The sequence below is a fragment of the Adiantum capillus-veneris genome, chromosome 28 (genome assembly GCF_014529385.1).
Source record: "Adiantum capillus-veneris isolate H3 chromosome 28, ASM1452938v2, whole genome shotgun sequence".
NCBI classification, from domain to species: Eukaryota; Viridiplantae; Streptophyta; class Polypodiopsida; order Polypodiales; family Pteridaceae; genus Adiantum; species Adiantum capillus-veneris.
The window spans coordinates 99,066,327-99,082,676 of record NC_140958.1 but is presented as its reverse complement, the minus strand read 5'-3'; the positions used below and the strand labels follow the sequence as shown (position 1 = coordinate 99,082,676).

The 16,350-nt window shown below is 41.1% G+C and overlaps 1 pseudogene; it reads left to right on the top strand.

Annotated features, from left to right (window-relative positions):
* Window positions 1-2,573: 2,573 nt before the first annotated feature.
* Window positions 2,574-3,250, top strand: LOC147420963 (uncharacterized; annotated as a pseudogene).
* Window positions 3,251-16,350: the final 13,100 nt, after the last annotated feature.

Below are 16,350 nucleotides of genomic sequence, written 5' to 3'. Positions count from 1 at the left end.
CGGCCTATCACCCGCAAATGGATGGCCAAAGTGAAATAGTTAACATAACGATTCTTGATCTACTAGAATTCTATGTAATGGAAGTAGATCAAAGATCCCAATGGGAGAAGTACTTACCATTGGTGGAGTATGCCTACAATAACACTGTACATACCTCCACAAGAAAAGCATGTTTTTTGGTAATTGAGGGAAGATCCAAAAGTCCCCTGCTACTTAAGGTACATGGGAAGATCTTCATTGTAGATGAGTATAGCCGAGACCTGCAAGAATCTTTCCAAAAGATTAAGGATGCTATCTCTATATATCTCACAGCAAAGGCAAAAGGCTGCTGCTAATAAGCACAGAAGAGATCAAGCCTTTAAAGAAAATGACTTGGTCTTGCTTAAATTTCCCAAGGCCTATCAATGAGTTGTCCTATCAACTCAAATTGGCATTGGCTCTCATACACAATGCTTTCCATGTGAGCCTACTAAAACCTTACAAAGGAGATCCACCTCAAGAACCAACTATTGAAGACACGACGGAGATTGAGGACCAAGAAGAGGTGCTGCAGTCTGAATCCATTCTCCAACATGAAGGCAAGGTATTGAGAGGTGGTAAGATTAACCGACGGTATCTCATTAAGTTTAAGAACTATTCTTTTGAAGATGCTAGATGGATGCAAGACATACAATTAAAGGATAACCTAAACCTTGTAAATGCTTACAATGCTTCCCTAGAGTAAGCAAATGTAAAAATGTTTAAAATAAACAAAGTTTTTGTCTTATAAGACTCTCTTTTTCCTTATTGTGCACAAATGTTAAGAAGTATGCATGCTTAGGATCAAGTTTGCGAGACGATGTCTTTGTTGGGGTGTAGGCCAGGTGGCCGTGGGAAACTGCCCCTGTTTATACTTTTGCCTAAATGAAGTCGGGAGAGAGTTGAGCACTCTCTCACTTTCATATCCACTAACTCAAACCTACTGTGTATCTTCGGCTTCATCCCCTTCCCCCTTCTCCTTCCCTCTCTTGCACACACTTCGTACATGCGCTCCACGTGCACAACAATTGGTATCAGAGAGAGAATCAAGGAATCTCAGTAGGAAACAGATCTGCAGAGAATGGGGCAAAGGCCTGCACTGTGTAGAGGCAGAAGGAAAGGCACCAAGCATAGAAGCATAGAGTGAGCTTGCAAGGGAATCGACTTGAAGTATATCTGCAGTGTGTAATCAAGCCAATGAGCAAGGCATGAGCTTGTGAGCGGGCAAAGCCGAGCTTGTCAGAGCTAGGGAGTGTGTGGTGTTTTTCTCTCTCTCTCTCTCTCTCTCTCTCTCTCTCTCTCACACACACACACACACACACACACACACACTCACCTGGAAGGCAACCAAATTGGCTGAGCAAGCGAAGCTCTGCACAACAAGTTAACAGTCAATTGGGGCTCAACATGTCGGCAGGACTTGTGAGCTAGAAGGGAAATGGAGTTTTAGAAGCTTCAAGCAAGTAGTGGTGCATCCCGTTTTGGGTGAGGCATAATCGGGTGCAATCAATCGTGAGCAAGTGGAATTGCTTGTGAGTAGAGCAGGTCGAGATCAAGCAAGAGTCGGGGAAAGCAGGCAGTCTCAGCAGTGGGCAGAATCGGGCAAAGCAAGGCAGCCGAGAGCACTTGCTTGGTGTTGTATATAGCGCGCGCGCGCGCACACACACACACTTGCTTCGGGGGAATTGAGAGTCTGCACCGAGTAGCAGGCAGTCGGGCAAGCAAGGCAGCCGAACTGCAGTAGCCACCGAGAAGCAGCAGCAAGCTGCAAACCCAAGCAACTGGGAATTTGGGCATCGATTTGAGCAGCCAAGAACCGGGAGCAGGGAAGTGATACATACTCAACCCTCAATCGATAGGAAAAATTAGAAAAAAAAAATCTTGACTCCATCACATTACTTTGTGTGCAAGGTGCCCCCCCCCCCTCGTCACTATATGGCACGGCTGGAGGCGAGAGGGGATCGAGGGCTGGGGGAGTAGGGGGGATGAGAGCCGTCCGATGGGGGGGGGGGGGCTCGGTTCAGGGGATGGCAACACAGTTATTGAAGGGGGGAGCGTGAGCATCCAATGCTAATTTGGTGTGCAATTTGGTGAACTAGGCCTCGTCCTGCTGCTCCCGCTTTCGGTATTCCCCTGCGTTCTCATGCGTCAGGTCAGGCCCTCCGCGAGCCCATGGTTTCTCCTGCGTCAAGCAAGGCGTAGCCGGGTGCTTCATGCGCTGCCTACATCCATTGCTACCTTATTCTTGCGCTGCATTATTAGCATTGCTTATGCTTATTACCTTATTGAAGCTTTGCGGCTTAGAGCAGTGTCATACGCTCGGCACCCGTGAAGCAAAGATACTGTAGCTCTTTACAACAGCCTAATACCCTAGCATACAAAGGCTTATGCTCTATGTGCCTTATACCCTCTTATACCCTCAGCTCTGTGACATATACCCGTTTGTGTGCCTTATACCGGTGAGGCTTTGAAATTCCAATGGACTAAGGTTTAGGAGGAGGAGCATTTAGTTAAGTGTCCCGCTTCACGAGCCCACAAACAAACAATCACAGGGGATGGAGGATGCGAGGCCACTCTACATCGAAATTGTGCGTGACAATGGGAGAAAAATCGTCAATGCATTGCAACGGAAGAGTGTCGGGCTAACAAAATATGTTACGAGAAGAGGGTCGACAACATGGAACATCTTCGAGATGATCATGGCACCGAGTGTGATATCCCGCTACGCAAGGGTGGTCGACCTCGAAGCATGATGAATTGGACTTCGTCAAGGGCAAACAGATACGAGAAGCAATCAAAGGTGTGGTTCAAGGATGCAGCTTATAAGTTCGAGAGAAACAAATCAAAGTCTCTACAAGGGAGGGAGAAGTCCTTGCTTCAAAAATGGAATGCTTTCGATGAGAGTGAGAAGCTAGCAAAGGGATCAAAAGAAGCTTTTGTAGAAAGAGAAATGGCCAATGCATTAGGGATACATGAGCACAAAAGATGCATGCATGGCGGGTATACAAAAACGGATTGATGGTGGCTTCGAAAAAAATGTAAGCATATATATCGCAACCATCACATTTTATTTTTATAAGGATTAAGTTTCTTTTTGCTTTTCGCTCTCGACTCTTTTTAGAAGCGTAACCCCGGTGGAAAAATACATAAAGAAGAAGAAAACGTAGAGGATAAAAAGGTAGAGGAGAAAGTTGATATTGAGCAAGCATGTACTCCGGTATGTCGCATGTAGTGTTATTATTTAAATGATTAATTGTATGGTATGATGCGGATTTTGAATTTGGTGTTAAATGAGTTGCATGTCTTGTAGCCAAATCTCACATTGGATGATGGTCATGGTCCTTTGCTTGCACCCGTGAAGCAAGGAAAAAGAAGAAGCTTCATAGAGGGTACTCCCATATTGTTAGGTGCTTCCTTGCTTGAAAATTCGTTGTCCATTCAAAGAGGAAAAACGGGTAAAACTTTATTCATGTAGAGATTTAGATCATGCATATAGTAGATAATGTTATTTAGCTTCTCTTGATCTTATCAATATACTTTAGATTCGGGTGATCATTGGTTCGTCAAAGCAAATCCAAATGATTAGTGACTCTCCTCTTTGCAAAGGCGACATGCCATTTTCTTTGGTGATAAGCAACGGCGAATTAACTTGGAAGCAAGTAGTAGTAATGGCAACGAGTCCTTACGAGCAAGGTGAATATTACCATCGTCTAAAGATTTAGCATTCTCTATCATTTGTTGATGTATGAATTTGCTTTGACATATAGTTTTGAAAGTGGATCACCAATTCACTTTAGATCTCATCAATCTAATATAATTTCGGAAGTGGACATGAAAATGCTTGAAGATATTTTCCATGCCAAAGCTTCCACAAAAACAATGAACTTGTTTATGATTTAAGTATAGCTTAAAGCTCATTAGTATGTTTTCAAAAATATGTCATGTATTATGTAAGTTTTCAACGCAATGTCTTTGTTTTTTATGGTGATAGTTGGGTAGAAAACACATTGCCTAAAGATATTTTAGACAAAGTTTGGTTCATGGACAGTTTATGGTATGACTATTTTACACTACGTCACCATGAAGACATTGGAGTTATGAAGAATTACTTTAAAGGTTTAGATATGTCTCAACATTGGTTCCTTTTTCTACCAATAGTTAGTAGCTTTGCTTTATTCAATTTCTTTTAGCTTGAAAGTGATGTGATGTACCTTTGGTTGTCATGCTTAATTTCTTGCATATTTATGTCTTGTTTAAGGAACCATTGGGTCCTTTATGTCATCTTCAACAATCACTTCAAAAAGCTTGACAAATTTCCATGGGATTCACGTGCTATCATGTACTTCAATTCATTTCCGGATTCTAATGGCACAACCTATCTTGCTAGTGTTTATAGGTATGTATGTGGTATACCGTATATAGAGGTTATTGGGTGAGAATTGGATCTAAGAGCTTTCCTTGTAGGGTTCTTGAGATTCTATCTCACAATTGTTCGAACGAGGGTTTGAAAGAGTTCATGGAAAAACCAAGAAAAGGACTTTCACCAATAGAAATACCCGAGGTGTGTTAATAGCTCAAGTGTTGTACACATGTGTTGTCATGTAGATAAGATCAGTTTATATGATTTTTCACTATTGAAAATTGATGCATGTCTTTATGTTCCTCGTCAACCAAATTCCCATGATTGTGGGTTTTATGTTATGGCTTATATGAAGCATCTTATTGCTGGGTCCTTTGGCAAAGGATCAAAGAGCTGGGTATGTAAATGTTTTTCATTGAAAGAACACTTAAATTTATGTGATGGTCTATCTTTAGTGATTTACATGGTTCACTAACTCTTTATGTTTGATGTATGGCTCACAACGACTTGGTTGAAGCACCAATCCGTTCAAAGGCTAAAAGAGGAGCTTATAGCATGGAGCAAAAAGTCTCCAGGACTTGATGGAGTGCAAGGATGATGTGTTTTGGACACCCCATACTAGGATATCTATGTAGCATCTCTTTTTTATCTCATGCATTGGAAATCGCTTTATTATATGTAAAACTTTTGTGATGTAACTTTTGAGATCTTATCAGAGCATACTGCACCACATGCTAATGTCTTTTATGTCACATGATGGAGTTATGGTGTAAATTTTTTATTCTTTACGCAATATAATCCATCTTGGTTCCTCCAATATGTCTCTCTGTGCATATACTCTTGCTATTGATTGCCTACCTTTTGTACATATTAAGAGGGATATATCAAGGTTGATTCCAGATTCCCAAGAGTGATCTAAATTCTCTCCAATATGTCGTTCAATTTGTCTATTTCATGGATGGTAAGAAATGATGTGTTAATATGTGAGAAATGATGTTTTATGATGTAAGAAATGATGTGCTAATATCGATTCTAATTCTCTAAGAGTGACCAAGGTAGGTGCACTTGTTGCCAAAACCTTACGAGTGAAGATTGTGCTAGTGCAATAATTGTTGGGGTGAGAAAAGCGAGAAATGGGGTTATCAACACAAAAGTATAGACCAATTATTGTAGGGGTAAAAGTCCCCAATGGTAATGAGGAATTGCTATAAATTATAAGGAAGTGGGTCTTGAACTAAGGTAATGCAAATTACATGACAACGAAGCCTCCATTTGTGATACAAACTAGGAATAAGGGGTGACCCAGGGGTGAACTAAGGGTGAATTGAGGGTGTGCACAAAGGGTGAACTAGGGAGGAAATCTCGGTGAACTAGGGGTGACCTAAGGGTGAACTTGGGACCAAATCTAATTGCAGTATGGGTGACATTCTTCATCAACTCATAAGTACTCCTTTCAAAAGAATAGAAAACAGGAGAAACATATGCTAGTGAATCGAAGGAAGGTAACCTTTTTTGTGTCCTTCGCGATATGACTTCATCACCTTAAAAGGAGCTGTGAGAGTCACTAGCTTGATCACATGTGTTGCTACTGCTTGAGTCACTCTCCCATTCTAGGTCCGATATGATCTCGTTGCCTGCATGGTCTTCAAGTGATTCCATATTGAAGGAAGCTAAGTTCTTCATGTCAGAGAATGGATTTGAGCTATAGCAACTCTTCTTGGTCCTTGATCTCTGGTGGGTCTTCAATAGTTGGTTCTTGAGGTAGCTCTCCTTTGTAAGGTTTTAGTAGGTTCACATGGAAAGCATTGTGTATGAGCCAATGTCAATTTTAGTTCATAGGCCATCTCATTGATAGGCCTAAGAACCTAGAAGGGACCATAGTACCTTTTTGCTAATTTAGCATAGTTCTTTTGGTGTCCTTTAGGATTCTTGCCCATCGTGTGCCTTAATCGAGCCTTGGGAAATTTAAGCAAGACGCATTCATTTTCTTTAAAGGCTTGAGCTCTTCTATGCTTATTAGTAGCACCCTTTTGCCTTTGCTATGAGATAGAGATAGCATCCTTAGTCTTTTGGAAAGATTCTTCCAGGTCTCGGCTATACTCATCTGCAACGAAGATCTTCCCATGTACCTTAAGTAGCAGGGGACTTTTGGATCTTCCCTCAATTATCTCGAAACATGCTTTTCTCATGGAGTTATGTACAGTGTTATTGTAGGCATACTCCACCAATGGTAAGTACTTATCCCATTGGGATCTTTGATCTACTTCCGTTACATAGGGTTTTAGTAGATCAAGAATTTTTAGGTTAGCTATTTCACTTTGGCCATCCGTTTGCGGGTGATAGGCAGAAGAGAAGTTTAGCGCTGTCCCTAAATTCTCAAAGAGACCCTTCCAAAACCTACTGGTCATTCTAAGATCTCTATCTAAGAGTATAGACATTGGTAAGCCATGGTACTTGAAGATTTGTGATATGAAGAGGGTTGCCATTTGATGGGCTTTGATAGTCTTTTTGATAGGTATGAAATGAGCTTGTTTGCTAAGCCTGTCTACTATCAACCATATTCCCGTGGATATACTTGAACAATTCAAAGATGAAATCCATGGATATGCTCTCCCATGGTGAATTAGGGATTGACAAAGGTTGAAGCAAACCGGGTTGCTTCCCTCTATCAAACTTTGTCTTTTGGCAAACCACGCATTTTGAGGCACACTCTTGTATGTTCACCTTGATGGTAGGCCAATAGAAGTAGGTTTCTATCCCTCTTAGGGTGGCTTGAATCCCTATATGCCCCGCATAAGGAGGAGCATGTGATTCATACATCACTTTCTCATGTATTAAGCTAGTAACGCATAGCGTATTGCCATAGATAAGATAACCATCTTGTAGGGTAAATGGCTCCTCTTTCTTCCGTAGTGCAAGGGCTGAAATCACATCCTTGAAATCCGGATCATTAGCGTACTCATCTATCATAGTAGATAGATCATTGTGAGTAGCTATTGATACTGCATTCACTCTTGGTTGTCTTGAGAGTGCATCGACTACAAGATTTTGCTTGCCAGCAATGTGAGCAATATGAAAGTGAAATTGTGAGAGGAAATTTTCCCACCTCATTTGTTTGTCGGAGAGCTTGGTCTACGTCAAGAAGTACTTGAGGCTTTGGTGATCCATTCATAGAATGAAAGGAGTCCCCAATAGATAGTGATTCCATGAGTCTAAGGCATGTAGAACTACCAAGAGTTCTTTTTCGGGTATGCCTAGCGCTTGCTCAACAAGGTCGAGCCTTCAACTCTCATAGGCTATGGAGTGCTCTTCTAGGAGAAAAAAGGCTCCAAGACAATCACCACAAGCGTCGCGTTGGACCTCAAATTTCTTTGAGAGGTCTAGTAGTCTAAGCAGAGGTTGAGATATAAGCTTCTCTTAAAGCTTTTCTTTTACAGACCATGTAAAATTATTTTCTTTTTAGTTAGTTCATGTAATGGTCCTGCTATTTGTGAGAACTATTCTATAAGATTCTATAGTATGCACACATACCTATAAAGCTTCTTAGTTCATGAAGATTCCTTGGAATAGGCCATCCTTTTATTACCTCTAAGTTTGATGGATCCATTTGGATGCCATCTTGAGAGATAATGTGACCTAAATAGTGAATCTTTTGTAAGAAAAATTCACTTTTCTTTTGATTTATGAAAAGCCTATTCTCTCTCAAAACTTGAGAGATTACCTGGAGATGTCGTTTGTGTTTGTCCAAAGAGATGGAGTAGATGATTATATTATCAAACACTCTAGTGTAGGTGGGTGAGGCCTAAATAGTTGTCCATCATTCGGTTAAAGGTAGCTGGTGCATTGGTCAAGCCAAAAGGCATGACAATATACTTGTAAAGACCAAATGTGGTGCAAAATGTGGTCTTCACAATGTCTTGATCCACTATCCTTATTTGTTGATAGCCACATTTTAGGTTAATCCTACTAAACTAGGTTGACCCCTATAGCTTATCAAATAGGTCTTCTACCCGTGGAATGGGAAACCTATTCTTGATAGTGATCCTATTTAGTGCTCAATAGTCAACACACATACAATATGTGCCATCTTTCTTTTGCACTAATAAAACCTGTGAACCAAATGGAGATGGGCTAGGCCTAACCATACCTTTCTCAACCAACTCATGCACTTGCCGCATACTCTCCTCTCATGGAGCTTGAGAAATTATAAAAGGAGGTTTATTAGGTGTTGAACTTCCTGGAAGAAGTTCAATTGCATGGTCATCATCCCATCATTTTGGAGGTAGCTCAGTAGGGATTTTGTTCAATAAAAACATCTTAGAATCCATTAAGGAAGTTAAACAACTCTAGTTCCTTTTGATTCCCTTCATTTTAAGTTGCAAAAACATTAGGTTATTTTTTATAGTCTTTTACAAATATCATGTATGCAAAAATAGAGATCTTTATTGACTTATCAAAAGCTTGTTTATGTACAAGGGGTATAGTGTGACCCGACTCGTTAGCTTCTACATAGTCTTTTCCCTATGTGTAAAGTGAACACGTCTTTCAGGGAATTTGATGTTGGCAACCATGCGATCAAACGATGGTGCCCCTAAAATGACATCTTCATGCTTAAGAGGAGATATGAAAAATTCATCTTTATCTACCTAACTTTGGACATGGAGCCTTAGATTCCCAATCAAGGGAGTAACCGAGGCTTTTTGTCCCTTGAAACTCCATCCATGTTCACTAGGCTAGACTATCATTGCCTGGTGGACTTTGAAAATGCATTTTACCATGGTGTAGCTTAGAGGACTCCATGAAGCCCTCATATCGAGATTCCACATCAAATTGTTGGATGAAGGCCAAGACTTTGTCTATAGCACCAAAGGTGCCATCGTAGGTAAGGAAAGAGATGTTCTTTCCTCCCTCTTTGACCTTTTTGAGCTTGGACGACCTCTTCCATGTGGCATAGGATTTCCTATGGTCTCTTCTTTTAGGTGGTTCAAGAGCTTGCCCATCACTTTCTTCAGAAGAGGAAGAGTATGAGGAGGATGGAGAAGAGGGTGACATATTTCTTGCCTTTTTCTTCCCTTGTTCCTCCTTGTCTGCACCATCAGTTCCTTCACAAGAGAAAAATGATGAAGAAGATGGAGAAGGGGTGACCTCTTTCTTGCCTTTTTCTTCTTTTGATTTCTCTCATCCCTCTTTGAATTATGGTGTAAAGAAGTGTAAGATGGTCTTGTCCGTTTAAGGGGTGTCCATCTTCGTTAAGCTATCTCCACCAAGGTGGTAGGAGACTCACTTCTTTATCTTTCCTTTATTTGGGGATCTACCGTTGAGACTTGAGTTCTCATTTGGGAAGGAGATGCATCATCAAGTAGAAAATTTTTGAGCCCTTCTTGCGGATCCTCTTCTTCTTCCCTTATCGGAGACAGGCCTCTTTTGGAAGTCTCACAAGGAGGCTTCCTAGGTACTCTCTCTTCTTGATGAGGAGTTTGGAGAATCCCATGAGCATGTAGTTACCGTTGCAATACACCTTGGAGGGATGGATTGCCCATGGCTTGTTGAAGCCTAGTAACAAGGTAGTTGACAAGGATTGGGGCATCATTAGTAGCCTATTCATTAGCAAAATCAAAGCTTCAACATCAATTTCACTCTCTTTACTATTATCAGCCATTCTAACAAATTTGTAGGTGTAAAAATTTTAAGTGTACTTTGGCACTTCATGCCCTGGTTGCTACTCCTCTTAACCCCTTTAGAAAATCACTCAAGCTCCTATACTTGTAGCTCAAATATCATTAATTGCAAGGAATATAAGAGAGGGTCTTCAAACACCAAAACAACATCAACTCCCATCAAGCTTCTAATAGCTCAATAGTGGTTAAGCTCTGTAGGACTCCACTATTAAGACCATAGCTCTCGATTTAGATGCCATGTTATCTGCAAGAAGCAGGCACAATGCAAGGCTGAAAAGTCCCTATTCTACTTTTTCAATTGCAATTAATAATACCAACCATTTATAGTCAGCTGGAGGACCTCCCTTCTTGTGCAAGAAAAGAGAAACCTTGTGCTCTGATGCCAATGTAACATTTAATGGTCTAGTAACTTGTGTGTAGCAGAAAATAACATAGACATAGTGAGCATTTCATTAAGAATAGATTCCTAATGAGCATAGCAAGAGTGCTTGGATGAAGAGAGCAAAAAAATAATAACACCTAGTTAGATAGGCATGAACAATACTTTAAAAAAAGAGAAAAATTAAGTGATTTACAACAGTTGTGGACTGGATTTACATGGAGCTGGTCCCCCCTCCAAAAGGCTTTGTATTAAAGGTTTCCCCCATCAAGGGAGACATTTTACGTTACAATACTTTGTGTTCCTTCAATAACTTGCTGGTTCAATGAAGATGGAAGCTTCAAGAACCAAGCTCACACTTGAAAACACAACATCAATTCCCTCACGGTCTCAGACCCAAGACCTCACACACCTTCGAATATGGTGAGAGCTAGCGGGGTATGAGGGTAGATCGAGAGGAAGAAGGGGTATTCTTACGAGAAAGAACTATTTCTCCTCACATAATCACTCTTAATAGCTTAACATAGTTTAGTAATTAGCATTCTAAAGGAGACGAGCATGCATTGAAGCTTGGCTCTTGGGTGGATTTGCATCACAAAGCCAAGAGTTGTTGGTGTAGGCCTCCCTTCTCAAAATCTTGGAGTAGGTGATGAGCTTTCCATTAAAGCTTGAGAAGGAGATAGTCTTCTTTTCTTCACACATTAGATTGTGTGAGTGTGTGTATGTGATAATGCCTTGGAAAAATCAGTCCCCCTCTCTCACTTCATTGACCCCTCTTGCTATTTGCTCATGTTGGCATCCTATTGGCCCATGCAAAGCTTATCCAATGATAATTAAGAAGAAGCATGAGTAATAGCCTTGTGACATGTGTCACCCTTTCCCCTTTTGTGAGACCTTTTGGTATTTAAATAATGCAATTTAATTCTCATTGGACCCCTTAGTCTTCTGGCCAATAGGAATCAAGCAATCCATTGGGCTATTGAATGCTTATTGGACCCCTTCGGAGACTGTCCCATAGTCTTCTAAAGAGCTTGATTTCTATCGGTTCTTTTATCAAGTGATTTTAAATGAATTAAACTAGATAGCCTAATTCTCATTTGTCCACCTCTATGGCCATCCAATAGGATTTGAATGCACTTGGGGGCAACTGGGTTTTGGAGCTGACATGTGTCCACTATGCCCTTTGTGTGAAGGGAGCTTGCAAGAGTGTGTGTGTGAGTGTTTCTCTCTCATCCCCTACATAAAAGGCTCGCCCCCTCCTAGATAGGGATGTGGGAAGACTTCTGAGTCTTCCCACAAGCATCCAAATTTACCTAGAGTTTGACCATTGAAGATTTTATTTAATTTTGGAACCTTAGCATTTTGGAAGTCTTAACAAGGTGAACCTTAGGGTCTTTGAATCCCATTGTTACACATTTCTCTTTTGCAGATGGCCCCCCATTTGGATCCCTATTTTCCCTCCTTTGGATCCCTACTATGACTGTTTTGCCAACCTAACCAATATTCTAGCTTTTTCTCCCCTGGTACTTCCCCATATGAAATTATTTGTTTAACATGATAAAATTATTTTAAGAGAATTAGATATTAGTTATTATGTCATATCTCTTCCCCAGTAACCCTCCCCCCCCCCCCCCCCCCCGAAAAAAAAAAATTGCCAAGAGAATAGAGAACCCTTTCAACTCATAAAAAACTCCTCTTATAGGAGGTGAGTCTTCAAAAATAAAAAGGAAAATAAATGCCTTCCCTTGCTTGTGCACCTCAATTTGAGTCTCTTTTCAGGATTTCCTATGCATGATCCCCTCATGTGGCCCTCCATTTAGCATGTTATTACATGACTCGCCACCTCTGCTCACACCCCTACATGGGAATCATTTCTCGACTGGCTCCATTTGGATTCTCTCCTTAGAGTTTCCTTCCCCATCCTTAGAAGAAACTCTCTCTCTCTCTCTCTCTCTCTCTCTCTCTCTCTCTCTCTCTCTCTCTCTCTCTCTCTCTCTCCAAAAGAAGGGGCCCATGTGACGCCACTAGACTCTGTCCCTAGCTTGACCTGCCACGTCATGAGTTGACGCTCACCATAAACCGCCTGCTCATTACCAACAATCCATCCGCCGGGCCGACTACACCACCAAAACCTCGACAAACTGCCCCATGGGCCGCTAGATGCGCACACCTAGGGCCAAGGACACCACCACGTGTAGCACCACACCATGAGCACCATTGTCATGCAGGGAGTTTCTGATTGTCACCTTATTTATAGGTTGCGTATCCTAAATAAAGCGTAAAGAACCATTTTTCTTCAGAACTGTGAACCACCTGTTTGAATACGGAGCACAAGAAGGCTCCAAGATACCCATCTTGATCTTTTCATTAAGCAATTCAATGAGTTTTGGCAAATGGGCCTTTGGAACCGGAATAGGCCTCAAGTTCCAAGGTACATGAGGGATAGTGAAGATCACCATAGGAGCAACAATGGATGGATCAACACACCCTATCTAATGTGGCTCAAATGCAAAAGCTTTTCCGTGTTTGGCAAGCATGTCTTCAAAGCATATCTTTTCAACTTTTGTCAAACTGTCCTCGCGACCAACCTTTAACTCCTTCAAAGAATCCTGTGTGAACTTGTGTCCAATATTGCTTGGGTCACAAAGGCTTGGTTGCAAAGCAGCTTGTTCCATCTTATTTGTGCAATCTTTTGGTAGAGGTAATGCCACTGGTTTCACTTTCTTTTCCACACACTTGTACTTGGTCTCCACTCGTACATCAACACCTTTGGCATTTTTGAAATCCTCAATGACTTTATACATTTCTATTGAGCAAACTTTCACAACCTCATTTCCCATACGCAAATTGCAATCCACTAAAGACTCCAAGTCTTGCATAGTATCCACAAACGAACACTCATCAAACAATCCTATAATGCATTCATCATTTTCTAGCAAACCATTCATCTTCAAATCTCTTTGTACACTATTTACATGTTGTCGTTCACCCCGCTTTAAGTCCTCACACTTTGTAAAAGCAATAGATCCATAGTTTGTTAATCCTACAAAACCTATAGAAAACGTTTCCTTTGCATATACATCATGCAAGAACTTTTCTCTTCTTGTACCACTGCAATCCCATTCTACCCATAGGCGGCTGCCTCAACCATTCAGATGGCATGGCTAGCAGCCATGTCCTCAACTAGCTTCTTCATCCCACCTTTGCCAAAGTTTGTACCCAAGAGCTTACCTATTTCACTTCGGTGTATTTTTCCATCTTGAAAGAAAACAAGCTCCTTTGTCAAAGCATCTTTGAAACTTTCACAATCCCTCCTTCCATGGTCGGTACTATCACACCATATGCATCTATTTACAAAACCTTCTCTGCTTTGAGTTCGTTGCAATGTAGATTGGCCTGTTGGTTGCCCCTTCTCTTCTAGCCTTGTAAGCTTTAACTTCAATTCTTGCATTCCCTTAACAATACCATCGAGGATGGATTTGTCACTCTTTGGAACCACAATCATAGGCTTCATGGGACTCTCCGGAACACTTGGGGCTTGAGTAGGGTTGACGATCATCTTGTCTCTTCGGCGTTGTCACTTGGCTAGTAGTGAAATTGCATCTTCGACCTCATTCCAGTCAGTCTTTAAGCCCTATTCCGCATCCTTATCCTCAAGCAGTAACTCTAACTTCTCTTGAATCTCTTTGCGTGCAGCTTGTAAAAAGAGCTCTATCTTCTCTAAGTTTAGGGTAGCCTTCTCAATCCTTGAAAGTTGATCATAACAGCGTTCAAATTCCCTTAGCAGCTCGGTAGGCAAAAGTCCTTCTTTTGGCCGAACTACCCATTCTAGAAAAGTCCTCTTTGTCACCCTTTCAGAGTCTTCCATGAAATACTCTTCTTTCAAGGATAATTTGAATGCTTCACAAGTTGCCCCATGCTCATTTATAGTTCCCCTTACATGCTCTCTAATTTCGGGAACCACAACTAGTTCAAAACTTTGCACCATCTTTGCTTCGGGCACTCGATGAAGCTCCATATCCTTTACATATCCACAAAGATACTTTGTTACATATTTACCTATTTTCTTCACCAAATATTGAATCTCTTTAGTTGAGGAAATCTCCCTCCTTTCCGCAGCTTGGTACTGCTGCATAAACACCGCAAAAGCTTGAAACATTTGCATTGTGACAGGATCAAACCGAACCCCCTATTGCTCCATAGCTTTATATCTTTGTTTTGATACCTTCAATTAAGCTTTTGAACCCTTACCCTAGCCTATTTCACGTTGGGTTCACCAAACATGTGTCAAGAAGTGCGGAGTGCGGCTAGGAAAGCGTCGGGCCTCTGACTATGAGAGTTCGCAACAAAAACAAGCAAGGAGTAGATGATTTGAAGCCAAAAACACACTAAAAAATATCAAAACTACAGCCATGAAAGCTTCTCTTTTAAAAAGAACCAAGATCAACTCAAAACTCTTGTGTGTGTGATGATTTGGTGTAGCCTCACTGGCAATTACACAGTTACAGTGCTCTTTCGCCCTGATAAAAACCCTACACAAATGCTTCAATTCTCCATCGTAGCCATTTCATGGAAGCTTTAGAACTTTATTACTCCTTCCCAAGTGTTTATTTGAAGAGGGGAAACCCTAATTGGTGGCCTCACAGCCTCGAATACAGGGTTGGAACAGCACGGAACTGCACTAGCATACCTTAGGTACAGACTTTGTATCCTTTCACAGACGAGCTTGTAGTGCTGATATTCCTCTTCTAAAATTATCCCTTACTTCTGATAGTCACGGCACCATGAGTGATGTGGAATTTTGAACCATTTTTGGGTCATTTTTTACCATTTTTTGGTCATTTTTAGCCCAAAAATGCCCTTTTTTGCCCATAAAAAGCCCAAACAAGCTGGGAAAAATCCATAAAATTGTGGAAAAATCCCATTGAGCTTAAATTTCATCTTGAAACTCATTTTACCACTTTCCAAGAACTCTAGGTGCATCTCTTCCGCCCGTGCATGAAACCTGCTATTTTTGGTCGAGATCGCCCGCAATCAACTTTCTAGGCAAAACGAGCGTGCCGCTTCGATACACTTGACATTTGTACATTTCTAAGGAAAAATAGGCATATATTTATGTTAAAAAAAAACATGCCATAGTGCCACGTCGAGGGCCTTGTTGTCCCTGCAAGGTATATACACACAACCGTGGCATCTGCATATATCACACTTTGTATATCATAGCATTTGGTCCCACATAGCAAAAGCATTGAGAGTGAGGTAGATAATTTTGTTTTACATTATGCACGTTCCACGGCATGACATCGACCCCCTCTAAACCTGCACAGCCTCCGGCATGTTTTACACAGCTTTTGCAGGTTCAATCCTCATTTAAGTCAACATACATATCGATTTCATCATCACTTGCAGCGAAGTCCAGTGCATCATCATCTCTTTCTTCATCCTCATCCATAACATGTTCATCAGAGCCTTCATTTTGACTTTCTTGTAAAACAAAGGGATCTGTATCGCCTCTTCTTTTGAACAATTAAATTCTTTTCCCTGCAATGGGAATCTTCATTTCTGTACCATCCAAATCATGCAAGGTATAAGTTGCATTCCTGTGTACGTGCTTAACCACATAAGGGCGGAACCATCTCTTTGAAAGCTTTCTTATCGCTAAATTTTGGTTATCAAGACTACTGTCATACACCAACACCCAATCCCCTTCCTCAATAGCTCTAGGTCTGAGCATGTCCCTTTTATCAAATCTATCCTTATTCTTCAACCTTGCATCTTTTAATCGTGCTATTGCAATCTCAATATCTTGAGGCCTTCCTTCTAATTGTTGTATGTGCAAAGCAAGAATGTCTTCCCTACTCATTCCATCTTCCCAAGGCAATACATTCCATGTGGGAATTACACCCTCAATTGGA